Genomic DNA, 21,914 nt, shown 5'->3' on the forward strand with positions numbered 1-21,914 from the left:
CAAATTTTTAAATCTATTTTTCGTGAGAAAGTTGTAACTGTCAGATTCTCAATTCCATCTTTGGTGAGAAAGTTTCATCTGGCAAATTTTCAAATTCATCTTTGGTGAGAAAGTTTCAGCTGTCAAATTTTCAAATTTATCTTTCGTGAGAAAGTTTCAACTGTCAAACATTCAAATCTATTTTTTGTGAAAAAGTTCCAATTATCAAATTTTTAAATCTATTTTTCGTGAGAAAGTTGTAACTGTCAGATTCTCAATTCATCTTTCGTGAGAAAGTTTCAATTGTCAAATGTTCACATTCATCTTTTGTGAAAAAGTTTCAACTGGCAAATTTTCAAATCTATTTTTTGTGAGAAAGTTCCAATGGTCAAATTTTGAAATGTATTTTTCGTAAGAAAGTTTTAACTGTCAGATTCTCAAATTCATCTTTCGTGAGAAAGTTTCAACTCTCAAATTTTCAAATTTATCTTTCTTGAGAAAGTTTTAATGGTCAAATTCTCAAATTTATTTTTCGTTAGAAAGTTTCCACTGTCAAATTTTCTAATCTATCTTTCGTGAAAAAGTTTTAACTGTCAAAATTTCAAATCTATTTTTCGTGAGAAAGTTCCAATTGTCAAATTGTCAAATTCATCTTTCGTGAGAAAGTTTTAACTGTCAAATTTTCAAATTCATCTTTATAGAAAAAGTTTCAATTGTCAAATTTTCGAATCTATCTTTATTGAAAAAGTTTCAATTGTCAAATTTTCAAATCTATCTTTCGTTACAAAGTTGCAATCGTCAAATTCTTAACTTCATTTTTCGTGAGAATGTTTCAATTGTCAAATTCTCGAATTTATCTTTCGTGAAAACGTTTTAACTGTTAAATTCTCACATTCATCTTTCGTGAAAAAATTTCAATTGTGAAATTTTCAAATCTATCTTTCGTGAAAATGTTTCAATTGTCAAATTCTCAATTTTATCTGTCGTGAAAACGTTTCAACTGTTAAATTCTCACATTCATCCTTCGTGAAAAAGTTTCAACTGTCAAATTTTCAAATTAATCTTTCGTGAGAAAGTTTTAACTGTCAAATTTTCAAATTCATCTTTATTGAAAAAGTTTCAATTGTCAAATTTTCGAATCTATCTTTCGTTAAAAAGTTTCAATCGTCAAATTCTCAACTTCATTTTTCGGGAGAATGTTTCAATTGTCAAATTCTCAAATTTATCTGTCGTGAAAACGTTTTAACTGTTAAATTCTCACATTCATCCTTCGTGAAAAAGTTTCAATTGTCAAATTTTCAAATTCATCTTTTGTGAAAAAGTTTCAACTCTCAAATTTTCAAATTTATCTTTATTGAGACAGTTTTAATGGTCAAAATTCTCAAATTTATTTTTCGTGAGAAAGTTTCAACCGTCTAATTTTTAAATTCATCTTTCGTGAGAAAGTTTCAATTGTCAAATTTTCGAATCTATCTTTCGTTACAAAGTTACAGTCGTCAAATTCTCAACTTCATTTTTCGTGAGAATGTTTCAATTGTCAAAATTTTAAATTTATCTGTCGTGAACACGTTTTAACTGTAAAATTCTCACATTCATCTTTCGTGAAAAAGTTTCAATTGTAAAAATTTCAAATCTATCTTTCGTGAAAAAGTTTCAACTGTCAAATTTTCAAATTCAACTTTCGTGAGAAAGTTTCAACCGTCTAATTTTCAAATTCATCTTTCGTGAGAAAGTTTCAATTGTCAAATTCTCAAATTTATCTTTCGTGAGAAAGTTTCAACTATCAAATTTTCACATTCATCTTTTGTGAAAAAGTTTCAACTGGCAAATTTTCAAATCTATTTTTCGTGAGAAAGGTTCAATAGTCAAATTTTCAAATCTATTTTTTGTGAAAAAGTTCCAATTGTCAAATTTTTAAATCTATTTTTCGTGAGAAAGTTGTAACTGTCAGATTCTCAAATTCATCTTTCGTGAGAAAGTTTCAGCTGGCAAATTTTCAAATTCATCTTTGGTGAGAAAGTTTCAGTTGTCATATTTTCAAATTTATCTTGCGTGAAAAAGTTTCAATGGTCAAATTTTCAAATCTATTTTTCGTGAGAAAGGTTCACTTGTCAAATTTTCAAATTTATCTTTCGTGAAAAAGTTTCAATTGTCAAATTCTCAAATTCATCTTTCGTGAGAAAGTTTTAATTGTCAAATTTTCAAATTCATCTTTTGTGAAAAAATTTCAATTGTCACATTTTCAAATCTATTTTTTGTGAGAAAGTTCCAATGGTCAAATTTTTAAATGTATTTTTCGTGAGAAAGTTGTAACTGTCAGATTCTCAAATTCATCTGTCGTGAGAAAGTTTCAACTCTCAAATTTTCAAATTTATCTTTCTTGAGAAAGTTTTAATGGTCAAATTCTCAAATTTATTTTTCGTGAGAAAGTTTCCACGGTCAAATTTTCTAATCTATCTTTCGTGAAAAAGTTTTAACGGTCAAATTTTCAAATCTATTTTTCGTGAGAAAGTTCCGATTGCCAAAATGTCAAATTCATCTTTCGCGAGAAAGTTTCAACTGTCAAATTTTCAAATTCATCTTTCGTGAGAAAGTTTTAACTGTCAGATACTCAAATTCATCTTTCGTGAGAAAGTTTCACTTGTCAAATTTTCAAAATCATCTTTTGTGAAAAAGTTTCAACTGTCAAATTTTCAAATTCAACTTTCGTGAAAAAGTTTCAACTGTCTAATTTTCAAATTCATCTTCCGTGAGAAAGTTTCAATTGTCAAATTCTCAAACTTATCTTTCGTGAGAAAGTTTCAACTGTCAAACATTCAAATCTATTTTTCGTGAGAAAGTTTCAAATGTCAAATTTTCAAACTCATCTTTCGTGAAAAAGTTTTAACTGTTAAATTCTCAAATTCATCTGTCGTGAAAAAGTTTCAATTGTCAAATTTTCAAATCTATTTTTCGTGAGAAAGTTCCAATTGTCAAATTCTCAAATTCATCTTTCGTGAGAAAGTTTCAAGTGTGAAATTTTCAAATTCATCTTTCGTGAGAAAGTTTCAACTGTCAAATTTTCAAATTCATCTTTATTGAAAAAGTTTCAATTGTCAAATTTTCGAATCTATCTTTCGTTAAAAAGTTTCAATCGTCAAATTCTCAACTTCATTTTTCGGGAGAATGTTTCAATTGTCAAATTCTCAAATTTATCTGTCGTGAAAACGTTTTAACTGTTAAATTCTCACATTCATCCTCCGTGAAAAAGTTTCAATTGTCAAATTTTCAAATTCATCTTTTGTGAAAAAGTTTCAACTGTCAAATTTTCAAATTCAACTTTCGTGAGAAAGTTTCAACCGTCTAATTTTCAAATTCATCTTTCGTGAGAAAGTTTCAATTGTCAAATTCTCAAATTTATCTTTCGTGAGAAAGTTTCAACTGTCAAATTTTCACATTCATCTTTTGTGAAAAAGTTTCAACTGGCAAATTTTCAAATCTATTTTTCGTGAGAAAGGTTCAATAGTCAAATTTTCAAATCTATTTTTTGTGAAAAAGTTCCAATTGTCAAATTTTTAAATCTATTTTTCGTGAGAAAGTTGTAACTGTCAGATTCTCAAATTCATCTTTCGTGAGAAAGTTTCAGCTGGCAAATTTTCAAATTCATCTTTGGTGAGAAAGTTTCAGTTGTCATATTTTCAAATTTATCTTGCGTGAAAAAGTTTCAATGGTCAAATTTTCAAATCTATTTTTTGTGAGAAAGGTTCACTTGTCAAATTTTCAAATTTATCTTTCGTGAAAAAGTTTCAATTGTCAAATTCTCAAATTCATCTTTCGTGAGAAAGTTTTAATTGTCAAATTTTCAAATTCATCTTTTGTGAAAAAATTTCAATTGTCACATTTTCAAATCTATTTTTTGTGAGAAAGTTCCAATGGTCAAATTTTTAAATGTATTTTTCGTGAGAAAGTTGTAACTGTCAGATTCTCAAATTCATCTGTCGTGAGAAAGTTTCAACTCTCAAATTTTCAAATTTATCTTTCTTGAGAAAGTTTTAATGGTCAAATTCTCAAATTTATTTTTCGTGAGAAAGTTTCCACGGTCAAATTTTCTAATCTATCTTTCGTGAAAAAGTTTTAACGGTCAAATTTTCAAATCTATTTTTCGTGAGAAAGTTCCGATTGCCAAAATGTCAAATTCATCTTTCGCGAGAAAGTTTCAACTGTCAAATTGTCAAATTCATCTTTCGTGAGAAAGTTTTAACTGTCAGATACTCAAATTCATCATTCGTGAGAAAGTTTCACTTGTCAAATTTTCAAATTCATCTTTTGTGAAAAAGTTTCAACTGTCAAATTTTCAAATTCAACTTTCGTGAAAAAGTTTCAACTGTCTAATTTTCAAATTCATCTTCCGTGAGAAAGTTTCAATTGTCAAATTCTCAAACTTATCTATCGTGAGAAAGTTTCAACTGTCAAACATTCAAATCTATTTTTCGTGAGAAAGTTTCAAATGTCAAATTTTCAAACTCATCTTTCGTGAAAAAGTTTTAACTGTTAAATTCTCAAATTCATCTGTCGTGAAAAAGTTTCAATTGTCAAATTTTCAAATCTATTTTTCGTGAGAAAGTTCCAATTGTCAAATTCTCAAATTCATCTTTCGTGAGAAAGTTTCAAGTGTGAAATTTTCAAATTCATCTTTCGTGAGAAAGTTTCAACTGTCAAATTTTCAAATTCATCTTTATTGAAAAAGTTTCAATTGTCAAATTTTCGAATCTATCTTTCGTTAAAAAGTTTCAATCGTCAAATTCTCAACTTCATTTTTCGGGAGAATGTTTCAATTGTCAAATTCTCAAATTTATCTGTCGTGAAAACGTTTTAACTGTTAAATTCTCACATTCATCCTCCGTGAAAAAGTTTCAATTGTCAAATTTTCAAATTCATCTTTTGTGAAAAAGTTTCAACTGTCAAATTTTCAAATTCAACTTTCGTGAGAAAGTTTCAACCGTCTAATTTTCAAATTCATCTTTCGTGAGAAAGTTTCAATTGTCAAATTCTCAAATTTATCTTTCGTGAGAAAGTTTCAACTGTCAAATTTTCACATTCATCTTTTGTGAAAAAGTTTCAACTGGCAAATTTTCAAATCTATTTTTCGTGAGAAAGGTTCAATAGTCAAATTTTCAAATCTATTTTTTGTGAAAAAGTTCCAATTGTCAAATTTTTAAATCTATTTTTCGTGAGAAAGTTGTAACTGTCAGATTCTCAAATTCATCTTTCGTGAGAAAGTTTCAGCTGGCAAATTTTCAAATTCATCTTTGGTGAGAAAGTTTCAGTTGTCATATTTTCAAATTTATCTTGCGTGAAAAAGTTTCAATGGTCAAATTTTCAAATTTATTTTTCGTGAGAAAGTTTCCACGGTCAAATTTTCTAATCTATCTTTCGTGAAAAAGTTTTAACGGTCAAATTTTCAAATCTATTTTTCGTGAGAAAGTTCCGATTGCCAAAATGTCAAATTCATCTTTCGCGAGAAAGTTTCAACTGTCAAATTGTCAAATTCATCTTTCGTGAGAAAGTTTTAACTGTCAGATACTCAAATTCATCATTCGTGAGAAAGTTTCACTTGTCAAATTTTCAAATTCATCTTTTGTGAAAAAGTTTCAACTGTCAAATTTTCAAATTCAACTTTCGTGAAAAAGTTTCAACTGTCTAATTTTCAAATTCATCTTCCGTGAGAAAGTTTCAATTGTCAAATTCTCAAACTTATCTTTCGTGAGAAAGTTTCAACTGTCAAACATTCAAATCTATTTTTCGTGAGAAAGTTTCAAATGTCAAATTTTCAAACTCATCTTTCGTGAAAAAGTTTTAACTGTTAAATTCTCAAATTCATCTGTCGTGAAAAAGTTTCAATTGTCAAATTTTCAAATCTATTTTTCGTGAGAAAGTTCCAATTGTCAAATTCTCAAATTCATCTTTCGTGAGAAAGTTTCAAGTGTGAAATTTTCAAATTCATCTTTCGTGAGAAAGTTTCAACTGTCAAATTTTCAAATTCATCTGTATTGAAAAAGTTTCAATTGTCAAATTTTCGAATCTATCTTTCGTTAAAAAGTTTCAATCGTCAAATTCTCAACTTCATTTTTCGGGAGAATGTTTCAATTGTCAAATTCTCAAATTTATTTGTCGTGAAAACGTTTTAACTGTTAAATTCTCACATTCATCCTCCGTGAAAAAGTTTCAATTGTCAAATTTTCAAATTCATCTTTTGTGAAAAAGTTTCAACTGTCAAATTTTCAAATTCATCTTTATTGAAAAAGTTTCAATTGTCAAATTTTCAAATCAATCTTTCGTGAAAAAGTTTCAATTGTCAAATTCTCAAATTCATCTTTCGTGAGGAAGTTTCAACTGTCAAATTTTCAAATTCATCTTTCGTTAGAAAGTTTCACCTGTCAAATTTTCAAACTGAACTTTCGTGAGAAAGTTTCAACTGTCAAATTTTTAAATTCATCTTTCGTGAGAAAGTTTCAATTGTCAAATTCTCAAATTTATCTTTCATGAGAAAGTTTCAACTGTCAAACTTTCAAATCTATTTTTTGTGAAAAAGTTCCAATTGTCAAATTTTTAAATCTATTTTTCGTGAGAAAGTTGTAACTGTCAGATTCTCAATTCCATCTTTGGTGAGAAAGTTTCAGCTGGCAAATTTTCAAATTCATCTTTGGTGAGAAAGTTTCAGCTGTCAAATTTTCAAATTTATCTTTCGTGAGAAAGTTTCAACTGTCAAACATTCAAATCTATTTTTTGTGAAAAAGTTCCAATTATCAAATTTTTAAATCTATTTTTCGTGAGAAAGTTGTAACTGTCAGATTCTCAATTCATCTTTCGTGAGAAAGTTTCAATTGTCAAATGTTCACATTCATCTTTTGTGAAAAAGTTTCAACTGGCAAATTTTCAAATCTATTTTTTGTGAGAAAGTTCCAATAGTTAAATTTTGAAATGTATTTTTCGTAAGAAAGTTTTAACTGTCAGATTCTCAAATTCATCTTTCGTGAGAAAGTTTCAACTCTCAAATTTTCAAATTTATCTTTCTTGAGAAAGTTTTAATGGTCAAATTCTCAAATTTATTTTTCGTTAGAAAGTTTCCACTGTCAAATTTTCTAATCTATCTTTCGTGAAAAAGTTTTAACTGTCAAATTTTCAAATCTATTTTTCGAGAGAAAGTTCCAATTGTCAAATTGTCAAATTCATCTTTCGTGAGAAAGTTTTAACTGTCAAATTTTCAAATTCATCTTTATTGAAAAAGTTTCAATTGTCAAATTTTCGAATCTATCTTTATTGAAAAAGTTTCAATTGTCAAATTTTCGAATCTATCTTTCGTTACAAAGTTGCAATCGTCAAATTCTTAACTTCATTTTTCGTGAGAATGTTTCAATTGTCAAATTCTCGAATTTATCTTTCGTGAAAACGTTTTAACTGTTAAATTCTCACATTCATCTTTCGTGAAAAAATTTCAATTGTGAAATTTTCAAATCTATCTTTCGTGAAAATGTTTCAATTGTCAAATTCTCAATTTTATCTGTCGTGAAAACGTTTCAACTGTTAAATTCTCACATTCATCCTTCGTGAAAAAGTTTCAACTGTCAAATTTTCAAATTAATCTTTCGTGAGAAAGTTTTAACTGTCAAATTTTCAAATTCATCTTTATTGAAAAAGTTTCAATTGTCAAATTTTCGAATCTATCTTTCGTTAAAAAGTTTCAATCGTCAAATTCTCAACTTCATTTTTCGGGAGAATGTTTCAATTGTCAAATTCTCAAATTTATCTGTCGTGAAAACGTTTTAACTGTTAAATTCTCACATTCATCCTTCGTGAAAAAGTTTCAATTGTCAAATTTTCAAATTCATCTTTTGTGAAAAAGTTTCAACTCTCAAATTTTCAAATTTATCTTTATTGAGACAGTTTTAATGGTCAAAATTCTCAAATTTATTTTTCGTGAGAAAGTTTCAACCGTCTAATTTTTAAATTCATCTTTCGTGAGAAAGTTTCAATCGTCAAATTTTCGAATCTATCTTTCGTTACAAAGTTACAGTCGTCAAATTCTCAACTTCATTTTTCGTGAGAATGTTTCAATTGTCAAAATTTTAAATTTATCTGTCGTGAACACGTTTTAACTGTAAAATTCTCACATTCATCTTTCGTGAAAAAGTTTCAATTGTAAAAATTTCAAATCTATCTTTCGTGAAAAAGTTTCAACTGTCAAATTTTCAAATTCAACTTTCGTGAGAAAGTTTCAACCGTCTAATTTTCAAATTCATCTTTCGTGAGAAAGTTTCAATTGTCAAATTCTCAAATTTATCTTTCGTGAGAAAGTTTCAACTGTCAAATTTTCACATTCATCTTTTGTGAAAAAGTTTCAACTGGCAAATTTTCAAATCTATTTTTCGTGAGAAAGGTTCAATAGTCAAATTTTCAAATCTATTTTTTGTGAAAAAGTTCCAATTGTCAAATTTTTAAATCTATTTTTCGTGAGAAAGTTGTAACTGTCAGATTCTCAAATTCATCTTTCGTGAGAAAGTTTCAGCTGGCAAATTTTCAAATTCATCTTTGGTGAGAAAGTTTCAGTTGTCATATTTTCAAATTTATCTTGCGTGAAAAAGTTTCAATGGTCAAATTTTCAAATCTATTTTTTGTGAGAAAGGTTCACTTGTCAAATTTTCAAATTTATCTTTCGTGAAAAAGTTTCAATTGTCAAATTCTCAAATTCATCTTTCGTGAGAAAGTTTTAATTGTCAAATTTTCAAATTCATCTTTTGTGAAAAAATTTCAGTTGTCACATTTTCAAATCTATTTTTTGGGAGAAAGTTCCAATGGTCAAATTTTTAAATGTATTTTTCGTGAGAAAGTTGTAACTGTCAGATTCTCAAATTCATCTGTCGTGAGAAAGTTTCAACTCTCAAATTTTCAAATTTATCTTTCTTGAGAAAGTTTTAATGGTCAAATTCTCAAATTTATTTTTCGTGAGAAAGTTTCCACGGTCAAATTTTCTAATCTATCTTTCGTGAAAAAGTTTTAACGGTCAAATTTTCAAATCTATTTTTCGTGAGAAAGTTCCGATTGCCAAAATGTCAAATTCATCTTTCGCGAGAAAGTTTCAACTGTCAAATTGTCAAATTCATCTTTCGTGAGAAAGTTTTAACTGTCAGATACTCAAATTCATCATTCGTGAGAAAGTTTCACTTGTCAAATTTTCAAATTCATCTTTTGTGAAAAAGTTTCAACTGTCAAATTTTCAAATTCAACTTTCGTGAAAAAGTTTCAACTGTCTAATTTTCAAATTCATCTTCCGTGAGAAAGTTTCAATTGTCAAATTCTCAAACTTATCTATCGTGAGAAAGTTTCAACTGTCAAACATTCAAATCTATTTTTCGTGAGAAAGTTTCAAATGTCAAATTTTCAAACTCATCTTTCGTGAAAAAGTTTTAACTGTTAAATTCTCAAATTCATCTGTCGTGAAAAAGTTTCAATTGTCAAATTTTCAAATCTATTTTTCGTGAGAAAGTTCCAATTGTCAAATTCTCAAATTCATCTTTCGTGAGAAAGTTTCAAGTGTGAAATTTTCAAATTCATCTTTCGTGAGAAAGTTTCAACTGTCAAATTTTCAAATTCATCTTTATTGAAAAAGTTTCAATTGTCAAATTTTCGAATCTATCTTTCGTTAAAAAGTTTCAATCGTCAAATTCTCAACTTCATTTTTCGGGAGAATGTTTCAATTGTCAAATTCTCAAATTTATCTGTCGTGAAAACGTTTTAACTGTTAAATTCTCACATTCATCCTCCGTGAAAAAGTTTCAATTGTCAAATTTTCAAATTCATCTTTTGTGAAAAAGTTTCAACTGTCAAATTTTCAAATTCAACTTTCGTGAGAAAGTTTCAACCGTCTAATTTTCAAATTCATCTTTCGTGAGAAAGTTTCAATTGTCAAATTCTCAAATTTATCTTTCGTGAGAAAGTTTCAACTGTCAAATTTTCACATTCATCTTTTGTGAAAAAGTTTCAACTGGCAAATTTTCAAATCTATTTTTCGTGAGAAAGGTTCAATAGTCAAATTTTCAAATCTATTTTTTGTGAAAAAGTTCCAATTGTCAAATTTTTAAATCTATTTTTCGTGAGAAAGTTGTAACTGTCAGATTCTCAAATTCATCTTTCGTGAGAAAGTTTCAGCTGGCAAATTTTCAAATTCATCTTTGGTGAGAAAGTTTCAGTTGTCATATTTTCAAATTTATCTTGCGTGAAAAAGTTTCAATGGTCAAATTTTCAAATTTATTTTTCGTGAGAAAGTTTCCACGGTCAAATTTTCTAATCTATCTTTCGTGAAAAAGTTTTAACGGTCAAATTTTCAAATCTATTTTTCGTGAGAAAGTTCCGATTGCCAAAATGTCAAATTCATCTTTCGCGAGAAAGTTTCAACTGTCAAATTGTCAAATTCATCTTTCGTGAGAAAGTTTTAACTGTCAGATACTCAAATTCATCATTCGTGAGAAAGTTTCACTTGTCAAATTTTCAAATTCATCTTTTGTGAAAAAGTTTCAACTGTCAAATTTTCAAATTCAACTTTCGTGAAAAAGTTTCAACTGTCTAATTTTCAAATTCATCTTCCGTGAGAAAGTTTCAATTGTCAAATTCTCAAACTTATCTTTCGTGAGAAAGTTTCAACTGTCAAACATTCAAATCTATTTTTCGTGAGAAAGTTTCAAATGTCAAATTTTCAAACTCATCTTTCGTGAAAAAGTTTTAACTGTTAAATTCTCAAATTCATCTGTCGTGAAAAAGTTTCAATTGTCAAATTTTCAAATCTATTTTTCGTGAGAAAGTTCCAATTGTCAAATTCTCAAATTCATCTTTCGTGAGAAAGTTTCAAGTGTGAAATTTTCAAATTCATCTTTCGTGAGAAAGTTTCAACTGTCAAATTTTCAAATTCATCGTTATTGAAAAAGTTTCAATTGTCAAATTTTCGAATCTATCTTTAGTTAAAAAGTTTCAATCGTCAAATTCTCAACTTCATTTTTCGGGAGAATGTTTCAATTGTCAAATTCTCAAATTTATCTGTCGTGAAAACGTTTTAACTGTTAAATTCTCACATTCATCCTTCGTGAAAAAGTTTCAATTGTCAAATTTTCAAATTCATCTTTTGTGAAAAAGTTTCAACTCTCAAATTTTCAAATTTATCTTTATTGAGACAGTTTTAATGGTCAAAATTCTCAAATTTATTTTTCGTGAGAAAGTTTCAACCGTCTAATTTTTAAATTCATCTTTCGTGAGAAAGTTTCAATCGTCAAATTTTCGAATCTATCTTTCGTTACAAAGTTACAGTCGTCAAATTCTCAACTTCATTTTTCGTGAGAATGTTTCAATTGTCAAAATTTTAAATTTATCTGTCGTGAACACGTTTTAACTGTAAAATTCTCACATTCATCTTTCGTGAAAAAGTTTCAATTGTAAAAATTTCAAATCTATCTTTCGTGAAAAAGTTTCAACTGTCAAATTTTCAAATTCAACTTTCGTGAGAAAGTTTCAACCGTCTAATTTTCAAATTCATCTTTCGTGAGAAAGTTTCAATTGTCAAATTCTCAAATTTATCTTTCGTGAGAAAGTTTCAACTATCAAATTTTCACATTCATCTTTTGTGAAAAAGTTTCAACTGGCAAATTTTCAAATCTATTTTTCGTGAGAAAGGTTCAATAGTCAAATTTTCAAATCTATTTTTTGTGAAAAAGTTCCAATTGTCAAATTTTTAAATCTATTTTTCGTGAGAAAGTTGTAACTGTCAGATTCTCAAATTCATCTTTCGTGAGAAAGTTTCAGCTGGCAAATTTTCAAATTCATCTTTGGTGAGAAAGTTTCAGTTGTCATATTTTCAAATTTATCTTGCGTGAAAAAGTTTCAATGGTCAAATTTTCAAATCTATTTTTTGTGAGAAAGGTTCACTTGTCAAATTTTCAAATTTATCTTTCGTGAAAAAGTTTCAATTGTCAAATTCTCAAATTCATCTTTCGTGAGAAAGTTTTAATTGTCAAATTTTCAAATTCAGCTTTTGTGAAAAAATTTCAATTGTCACATTTTTAAATCTTTTTTTTGTGAGAAAGTTCCAATGGTCAAATTTTTAAATGTATTTTTCGTGAGAAAGTTGTAACTGTCAGATTCTCAAATTCATCTGTCGTGAGAAAGTTCCAATTGTCAAATTTTCAAATCTATTTTTCGTGAGAACGTTCCAATTGTCAAATTCTCAAATTCATCTTTCATGAGAAAGTTTCAAGTGTGAAATTTTCAAATTCATCTTTCGTGAGAAAGTTTCAACTGTCAAATTTTCAAATTCATCTTTATTGAAAAAGTTTCAATTGTCAAATTTTCGAATCTATCTTTCGTTAAAAAGTTTCAATCGTCAAATTCTCAACTTCATTTTTCGGGAGAATGTTTCAATTGTCAAATTCTCAAATTTATCTGTCGTGAAAACATTTTAACTGTTAAATTCTCACATTCATCCTCCGTGAAAAAGTTTCAATTGTCAAATTTTCAAATTCATCTTTTGTGAAAAAGTTTCAACTGTCAAATTTTCAAATTCATCTTTATTGAAAAAGTTTCAATTGTCAAATTTTCAAATCAATCTTTCGTGAAAAAGTTTCAATTGTCAAATTCTCAAATTCATCTTTCGTGAGGAAGTTTCAACTGTCAAATTTTCAAATTCATCTTTCGTTAGAAAGTTTCACCTGTCAAATTTTCAAACTGAACTTTCGTGAGAAAGTTTCAACTGTCAAATTTTTAAATTCATCTTTCGTGAGAAAGTTTCAATTGTCAAATTCTCAAATTTATCTTTCATGAGAAAGTTTCAACTGTCAAACTTTCAAATCTATTTTTTGTGAAAAAGTTCCAATTGTCAAATTTTTAAATCTATTTTTCGTGAGAAAGTTGTAACTGTCAGATTCTCAATTCCATCTTTGGTGAGAAAGTTTCAGCTGGCAAATTTTCAAATTCATCTTTGGTGAGAAAGTTTCAGCTGTCAAATTTTCGAATTTATCTTTCGTGAGAAAGTTTCAACTGTCAAACATTCAAATCTATTTTTTGTGAAAAAGTTCCAATTATCAAATTTTTAAATCTATTTTTCGTGAGAAAGTTGTAACTGTCAGATTCTCAATTCATCTTTCGTGAGAAAGTTTCAATTGTCAAATGTTCACATTCATCTTTTGTGAAAAAGTTTCAACTGGCAAATTTTCAAATCTATTTTTTGTGAGAAAGTTCCAATGGTCAAATTTTGAAATGTATTTTTCGTAAGAAAGTTTTAACTGTCAGATTCTCAAATTCATCTTTCGTGAGAAAGTTTCAACTCTCAAATTTTCAAATTTATCTTTCTTGAGAAAGTTTTAATGGTCAAATTCTCAAATTTATTATTCGTTAGAAAGTTTCCACTGTCAAATTTTCTAATCTATCTTTCGTGAAAAAGTTTTAACTGTCAAATTTTCAAATCTATTTTTCGTGAGAAAGTTCCAATTGTCAAATTGTCAAATTCATCTTTCGTGAGAAAGTTTTAACTGTCAAATTTTCAAATTCATCTTTATTGAAAAAGTTTCAATTGTCAAATTTTCGAATCTATCTTTATTGAAAAAGTTTCAATTGTCAAATTTTCGAATCTATCTTTCGTTACAAAGTTGCAATCGTCAAATTCTTAACTTCATTTTTCGTGAGAATGTTTCAATTGTCAAATTCTCGAATTTATCTTTCGTGAAAACGTTTTAACTGTTAAATTCTCACATTCATCTTTCGTGAAAAAATTTCAATTGTGAAATTTTCAAATCTATCTTTCGTGAAAATGTTTCAATTGTCAAATTCTCAATTTTATCTGTCGTGAAAACGTTTCAACTGTTAAATTCTCACATTCATCCTTCGTGAAAAAGTTTCAACTGTCAAATTTTCAAATTAATCTTTCGTGAGAAAGTTTTAACTGTCAAATTTTCAAATTCATCTTTATTGAAAAAGTTTCAATTGTCAAATTTTCGAATCTATCTTTCGTTAAAAAGTTTCAATCGTCAAATTCTCAACTTCATTTTTCGGGAGAATGTTTCAATTGTCAAATTCTCAAATTTATCTGTCGTGAAAACGTTTTAACTGTTAAATTCTCACATTCATCCTTCGTGAAAAAGTTTCAATTGTCAAATTTTCAAATTCATCTTTTGTGAAAAAGTTTCAACTCTCAAATTTTCAAATTTATCTTTATTGAGACAGTTTTAATGGTCAAAATTCTCAAATTTATTTTTCGTGAGAAAGTTTCAACCGTCTAATTTTTAAATTCATCTTTCGTGAAAAAGTTTCAATTGTAAAAATTTCAAATCTATCTTTCGTGAAAAAGTTTCAACTGTCAAATTTTCAAATTCAACTTTCGTGAGAAAGTTTCAACCGTCTAATTTTCAAATTCATCTTTCGTGAGAAAGTTTCAATTGTCAAATTCTCAAATTTATCTTTCGTGAGAAAGTTTCAACTATCAAATTTTCACATTCATCTTTTGTGAAAAAGTTTCAACTGGCAAATTTTCAAATCTATTTTTCGTGAGAAAGGTTCAATAGTCAAATTTTCAAATCTATTTTTTGTGAAAAAGTTCCAATTGTCAAATTTTTAAATCTATTTTTCGTGAGAAAGTTGTAACTGTCAGATTCTCAAATTCATCTTTCGTGAGAAAGTTTTAGCTGGCAAATTTTCAAATTCATCTTTGGTGAGAAAGTTTCAGTTGTCATATTTTCAAATTTATCTTGCGTGAAAAAGTTTCAATGGTCAAATTTTCAAATCTATTTTTCGTGAGAAAGGTTCTCTTGTCAAATTTTCAAATTTATCTTTCGTGAAAAAGTTTCAATTGTCAAATTCTCAAATTCATCTTTCGTGAGAAAGTTTTAATTGTCAAATTTTCAAATTCATCTTTTGTGAAAAAATTTCAATTGTCACATTTTCAAATCTATTTTTTGTGAGAAAGTTCCAATGGTCAAATTTTTAAATGTATTTTTCGTGAGAAAGTTGTAACTGTCAGATTCTCAAATTCATCTGTCGTGAGAAAGTTTCAACTCTCAAATTTTCAAATTTATCTTTCTTGAGAAAGTTTTAATGGTCAAATTCTCAAATTTATTTTTCGTGAGAAAGTTTCCACGGTCAAATTTTCTAATCTATCTTTCGTGAAAAAGTTTTAACGGTCAAATTTTCAAATCTATTTTTCGTGAGAAAGTTCCGATTGCCAAAATGTCAAATTCATCTTTCGCGAGAAAGTTTCAACTGTCAAATTGTCAAATTCATCTTTCGTGAGAAAGTTTTAACTGTCAGATACTCAAATTCATCATTCGTGAGAAAGTTTCACTTGTCAAATTTTCAAATTCATCTTTTGTGAAAAAGTTTCAACTGTCAAATTTTCAAATTCAACTTTCGTGAAAAAGTTTCAACTGTCTAATTTTCAAATTCATCTTCCGTGAGAAAGTTTCAATTGTCAAATTCTCAAACTTATCTTTCGTGAGAAAGTTTCAACTGTCAAACATTCAAATCTATTTTTCGTGAGAAAGTTTCAAATGTCAAATTTTCAAACTCATCTTTCGTGAAAAAGTTTTAACTGTTAAATTCTCAAATTCATCTGTCGTGAAAAAGTTTCAATTGTCAAATTTTCAAATCTATTTTTCGTGAGAAAGTTCCAATTGTCAAATTCTCAAATTCATCTTTCGTGAGAAAGTTTCAAGTGTGAAATTTTCAAATTCATCTTTCGTGAGAAAGTTTCAACTGTCAAATTTTCAAATTCATCTTTATTGAAAAAGTTTCAATTGTCAAATTTTCGAATCTATCTTTAGTTAAAAAGTTTCAATCGTCAAATTCTCAACTTCATTTTTCGGGAGAATGTTTCAATTGTCAAATTCTCAAATTTATCTGTCGTGAAAACGTTTTAACTGTTAAATTCTCACATTCATCCTTCGTGAAAAAGTTTCAATTGTCAAATTTTCAAATTCATCTTTTGTGAAAAAGTTTCAACTCTCAAATTTTCAAATTTATCTTTATTGAGACAGTTTTAATGGTCAAAATTCTCAAATTTATTTTTCGTGAGAAAGTTTCAACCGTCTAATTTTTAAATTCATCTTTCGTGAGAAAGTTTCAATCGTCAAATTTTCGAATCTATCTTTCGTTACAAAGTTACAGTCGTCAAATTCTCAACTTCATTTTTCGTGAGAATGTTTCAATTGTCAAAATTTTAAATTTATCTGTCGTGAACACGTTTTAACTGTAAAATTCTCACATTCATCTTTCGTGAAAAAGTTTCAATTGTAAAAATTTCAAATCTATCTTTCGTGAAAAAGTTTCAACTGTCAAATTTTCAAATTCAACTTTCGTGAGAAAGTTTCAACCGTCTAATTTTCAAATTCATCTTTCGTGAGAAAGTTTCAATTGTCAAATTCTCAAATTTATCTTTCGTGAGAAAGTTTCAACTATCAAATTTTCACATTCATCTTTTGTGAAAAAGTTTCAACTGGCAAATTTTCAAATCTATTTTTCGTGAGAAAGGTTCAATAGTCAAATTTTCAAATCTATTTTTTGTGAAAAAGTTCCAATTGTCAAATTTTTAAATCTATTTTTCGTGAGAAAGTTGTAACTGTCAGATTCTCAAATTCATCTTTCGTGAGAAAGTTTTAGCTGGCAAATTTTCAAATTCATCTTTGGTGAGAAAGTTTCAGTTGTCATATTTTCAAATTTATCTTGCGTGAAAAAGTTTCAATGGTCAAATTTTCAAATCTATTTTTCGTGAGAAAGGTTCACTTGTCAAATTTTCAAATTTATCTTTCGTGAAAAAGTTTCAATTGTCAAATTCTCAAATTCATCTTTCGTGAGAAAGTTTTAATTGTCAAATTTTCAAATTCATCTTTTGTGAAAAAATTTCAATTGTCACATTTTCAAATCTATTTTTTGTGAGAAAGTTCCAATGGTCAAATTTTTAAATGTATTTTTCGTGAGAAAGTTGTAACTGTCAGATTCTCAAATTCATCTGTCGTGAGAAAGTTTCAACTCTCAAATTTTCAAATTTATCTTTCTTGAGAAAGTTTTAATGGTCAAATTCTCAAATTTATTTTTCGTGAGAAAGTTTCCACGGTCAAATTTTCTAATCTATCTTTCGTGAAAAAGTTTTAACGGTCAAATTTTCAAATCTATTTTTCGTGAGAAAGTTCCGATTGCCAAAATGTCAAATTCATCTTTCGCGAGAAAGTTTCAACTGTCAAATTGTCAAATTCATCTTTCGTGAGAAAGTTTTAACTGTCAGATACTCAAATTCATCATTCGTGAGAAAGTTTCACTTGTCAAATTTTCAAATTCATCTTTTGTGAAAAAGTTTCAACTGTCAAATTTTCAAATTCAACTTTCGTAAAAAAGTTTCAACTGTCTAATTTTCAAATTCATCTTCCGTGAGAAAGTTTCAATTGTCAAATTCTCAAACTTATCTTTCGTGAGAAAGTTTCAACTGTCAAACATTCAAATCTATTTTTCGTGAGAAAGTTTCAAATGTCAAATTTTCAAACTCATCTTTCGTGAAAAAGTTTTAACTGTTAAATTCTCAAATTCATCTGTCGTGAAAAAGTTTCAATTGTCAAATTTTCAAATCTATTTTTCGTGAGAAAGTTCCAATTGTCAAATTCTCAAATTCATCTTTCGTGAGAAAGTTTCAAGTGTGAAATTTTCAAATTCATCTTTCGTGAGAAAGTTTCAACTGTCAAATTTTCAAATTCATCTTTATTGAAAAAGTTTCAATTGTCAAATTTTCGAATCTATCTTTAGTTAAAAAGTTTCAATCGTCAAATTCTCAACTTCATTTTTCGGGAGAATGTTTCAATTGTCAAATTCTCAAATTTATCTGTCGTGAAAACGTTTTAACTGTTAAATTCTCACATTCATCCTCCGTGAAAAAGTTTCAATTGTCAAATTTTCAAATTCATCTTTTGTGAAAAAGTTTCAACTGTCAAATTTTCAAATTCAACTTTCGTGAGAAAGTTTCAACCGTCTAATTTTCAAATTCATCTTTCGTGAGAAAGTTTCAATTGTCAAATTCTCAAATTCATCTTTCGTGAGAAAGTTTTAATTGTCAAGTTTTCAAATTCATCTTTTGTGAAAAAATTTCAATTGTCACATTTTCAAATCTATTTTTTGTGAGAAAGTTCCAATGGTCAAATTTTTAAATGTATTTTTCGTGAGAAAGTTGTAACTGTCAGATTCTCAAATTCATCTGTCGTGAGAAAGTTTCAACTCTCAAATTTTCAAATTTATCTTTCTTGAGAAAGATTTAATGGTCAAATTCTCAAATTTATTTTTCGTGAGAAAGTTTCCACGGTCAAATTTTCTAATCTATCTTTCGTGAAAAAGTTTTAACGGTCAAATTTTCAAATCTATTTTTCGTGAGAAAGTTCCGATTGCCAAAATGTCAAATTCATCTTTCGCGAGAAAGTTTCAACTGTCAAATTTTCAAATTCATCTTTCGTGAGAAAGTTTTAACTGTCAGATACTCAAATTCATCTTTCGTGAGAAAGTTTCACTTGTCAAATTTTCAAAATCATCTTTTGTGAAAAAATTTCAACTGTCAAATTTTCAAATTCAACTTTCGTGAAAAAGTTTCAACTGTCTAATTTTCAAATTCATCTTCCGTGAGAAAGTTTCAATTGTCAAATTCTCAAACTTATCTTTCGTGAGAAAGTTTCAACTGTCAAACATTCAAATCTATTTTTCGTGAGAAAGTTTCAAATGTCAAATTTTCAAACTCATCTTTCGTGAAAAAGTTTTAACTGTTAAATTCTCAAATTCATCTGTCGTGAAAAAGTTTCAATTGTCAAATTTTCAAATCTATTTTTCGTGAGAAAGTTCCAATTGTCAAATTCTCAAATTCATCTTTCGTGAGAAAGTTTCAAGTGTGAAATTTTCAAATTCATCTTTCGTGAGAAAGTTTCAACTGTCAAATTTTCAAATTCATCTTTATTGAAAAAGTTTCAATTGTCAAATTTTCGAATCTATCTTTCGTTAAAAAGTTTCAATCGTCAAATTCTCAACTTCATTTTTCGGGAGAATGTTTCAATTGTCAAATTCTCAAATTCATCTATCGTGAAAAAGTTTCAATTGTAAAATTTTCAAATCTATCTTTCGTGAAATAGTTGCAACTGTCAAATTTTAAAATTGATTATTCGAGATAAAGTTTTAACTGTTAAATTCTCAAATTCATCTTTCGTGAAAAAGTTTCAATTCTCAAATTTTCAAATCTATTTTTCGTGAGAAAGGTTCAATTGTCAAATTTTCGAATCTATCTTTCGTGAAAAAGTTTCAATTGTAAAATTTTCAAATCTATTTTTCCTGAGAAAGTTTCAATTGTCAAATTTTCGAATCTATCTTTCGTGAAAAAGTTTCAACTGTGAAATTTTCAAATTCATCTTTCGTGAGAACGTTTCAACTGTCAAATTCTCAAATTCATCTATCGTGAAAAAGTTTCAATTGTAAAATTTTCAAATCTATCTTTCGTGAAATAGTTGCAACTGTCAAATTTTAAAATTGATTATTCGAGATAAAGTTTTAACTGTTAAATTCTCAAATTCATCTTTCGTGAAAAAGTTTCAATTCTCAAATTTTCAAATCTATTTTTCGTGAGAAAGGTTCAATTGTCAAATTTTCGAATCTATCTTTCGTGAAAAAGTTTCAATTGTAAAATTTTCAAATATATTTTTCGTGAGAAAGTGTCAATTGTCAAATTTTCCAATCTATCTTTCGTGAAAAAGTTTCAACTGTCAAATTTTCAAATTCATCTTTCGTGAGAAAGTTTCAATTGTCAAATTCTCAAATTTATCTTTCGTGAAAAAATTTTAACTGCTAAATTCTCAAATTCGTCTTTCGTGAAAAAGTTTTAACTCTTAAATTCTCAAATTCATCTTTCGTGAAAAAGTTTCAATTCTAAAATTTTCGAATCTATTTTTCGTGAGAAAGGTTCTATTATCAAATTTTCAAATCTATCTTTCGTGAAAAAGTTTTAACTGTTAAATTCTCAAATTCATCTTTCGTGAGAAAGTTTTAACTGTTAAATTCTCAAATTCATCTTTCGTGAAAAACTTTTAACTGTTAAATTCTCAAATTCATCTATAGTGAAAAAGTTTCAATTGTAAAATTTTCAAATCTATCTTTCGTGAAATAGTTTCAACTGTCAAATTTTAAAATTCATTATTCGAGATAAAGTTTTAACTGTCAAATTTTCAAATTAGCCTTTTGTGAAAAAGGTTCAATTCTCCAATTTTTAAATTCATGTTTCGTAAGAAACGTTCAATTGTCAAATTTTCAAATCTATCTTTCGTGAAAAAGTTTCAAATTTCAAATTCGCAAATGAATCTTTCGTGAGAAAGTTTGAACTTTCAAATTTTCAAATTCAACTTTTGGGAAAAAGTTGCAATTGTAAAATTTTCAAATCTATCTTTCGTGAAATAGTTTCAACTGTCAAATTTTAAAGATCATTATTCGAGATAAAGTTTTAACTGTCAAATTTTCAAATTCGCCTTTTGTGAAAAAGTTTCAATTCTCAAATTTTTAAATTCATGTTTCGTAAGAAACTTTCAATTGTCAAATTTTCAAATCTATCTTTCGTGAAAAAGTTTCAATTGTAAAATTTTCAAATCTATTTATCGAGAGAAAGTTTCTATTATCAAATTTTCAAATCTATCTTTCGTCAAAAAGTTTCAACTGTCAAATTTTCAAATTCATCTTTCGTGAGAAAGTTTCAATTGTCAAATTCTCAAATTTATCTTTCGTGAAAAAGTTTTAACTGCTAAATTCTCAAATTCATCTTTCGTGAAAAAGTTTCAATTGTGAAATTCTCAAATTTACCTTTCGTAAAAAAGTTTTAATTGTTAAATTCTCAAATTCATCTTTCGTGAGAAAGTTTCAATTGTCAAATTCTCAAATTAATCTTTCGTGAAAAAGTTTTAACTGTTAAATTCTCAAATTCATCTTTCGTAAAAAAGTTTCAATTGTAAAATTTTCAAATCTATCTTTCGTGAAATAGTTTCAACTGTCAAATTTTAAAATTCATTATTCGAGATAAAGTTTTAACTGTCAAATTTTCAAATTCGCATTTTCTGAAAAAGTTTCAATTCTCAAATTTTTAAATTCATGTTTCGTAAGAAACTTTCAATTGTCAAATTTTCAAATCTATCTTTCGTGAAAAAGTTTCAATTGTAAAATTTTCAAATCTATTTATCGAGAGAAAGTTCCTATTATCAAATTTTCAAATTCGTCTTTTGTGAAAAAGTTTCAATACTCAAATTTTCAAATCTATTTTTCGTGAGAAACTTTCAACTATCAAATTTTCAAATGCATCTTTCGTGAGAACGTTTCAACTGTCAAATTCTCAAATTCATCTATCGTGAAAAAGTTTCAATTGTAAAATTTTCAAATCTATCTTTCGTGAAATAGTTGCAACTGTCAAATTTTAAAATTGATTATTCGAGATAAAGTTTTAACTGTTAAATTCTCAAATTCATCTTTCGTGAAAAAGTTTCAATTCTCAAATTTTCAAATCTATTTTTCGTGAGAAAGGTTCAATTGTCAAATTTTCGAATCTATCTTTCGTGAAAAAGTTTCAATTGTAAAATTTTCAAATCTATTTTTCCTGAGAAAGTTTCAATTGTCAAATTTTCGAATCTATCTTTCGTGAAAAAGTTTCAACTGTCAAATTTTCAAATTCATCTTTCGTGAGAAAGTTTCAATTGTCAAATTCTCAAATTTATCTTTCGTGAAAAAATTTTAACTGCTACATTCTCAAATTCGTCTTTCGTGAAAAAGTTTTAACTGTTAAATTCTCAAATTCATCTTTCGTGAAAAAGTTTCAATTGTAAAATTTTCAAATCTATCTTTCGTGAAATAGTTTCAACTGTCAAATTTTAAAATTCATT

This window comes from Venturia canescens, chromosome 7 (assembly GCF_019457755.1).
Source record: "Venturia canescens isolate UGA chromosome 7, ASM1945775v1, whole genome shotgun sequence".
NCBI classification, from domain to species: Eukaryota; Metazoa; Arthropoda; class Insecta; order Hymenoptera; family Ichneumonidae; genus Venturia; species Venturia canescens.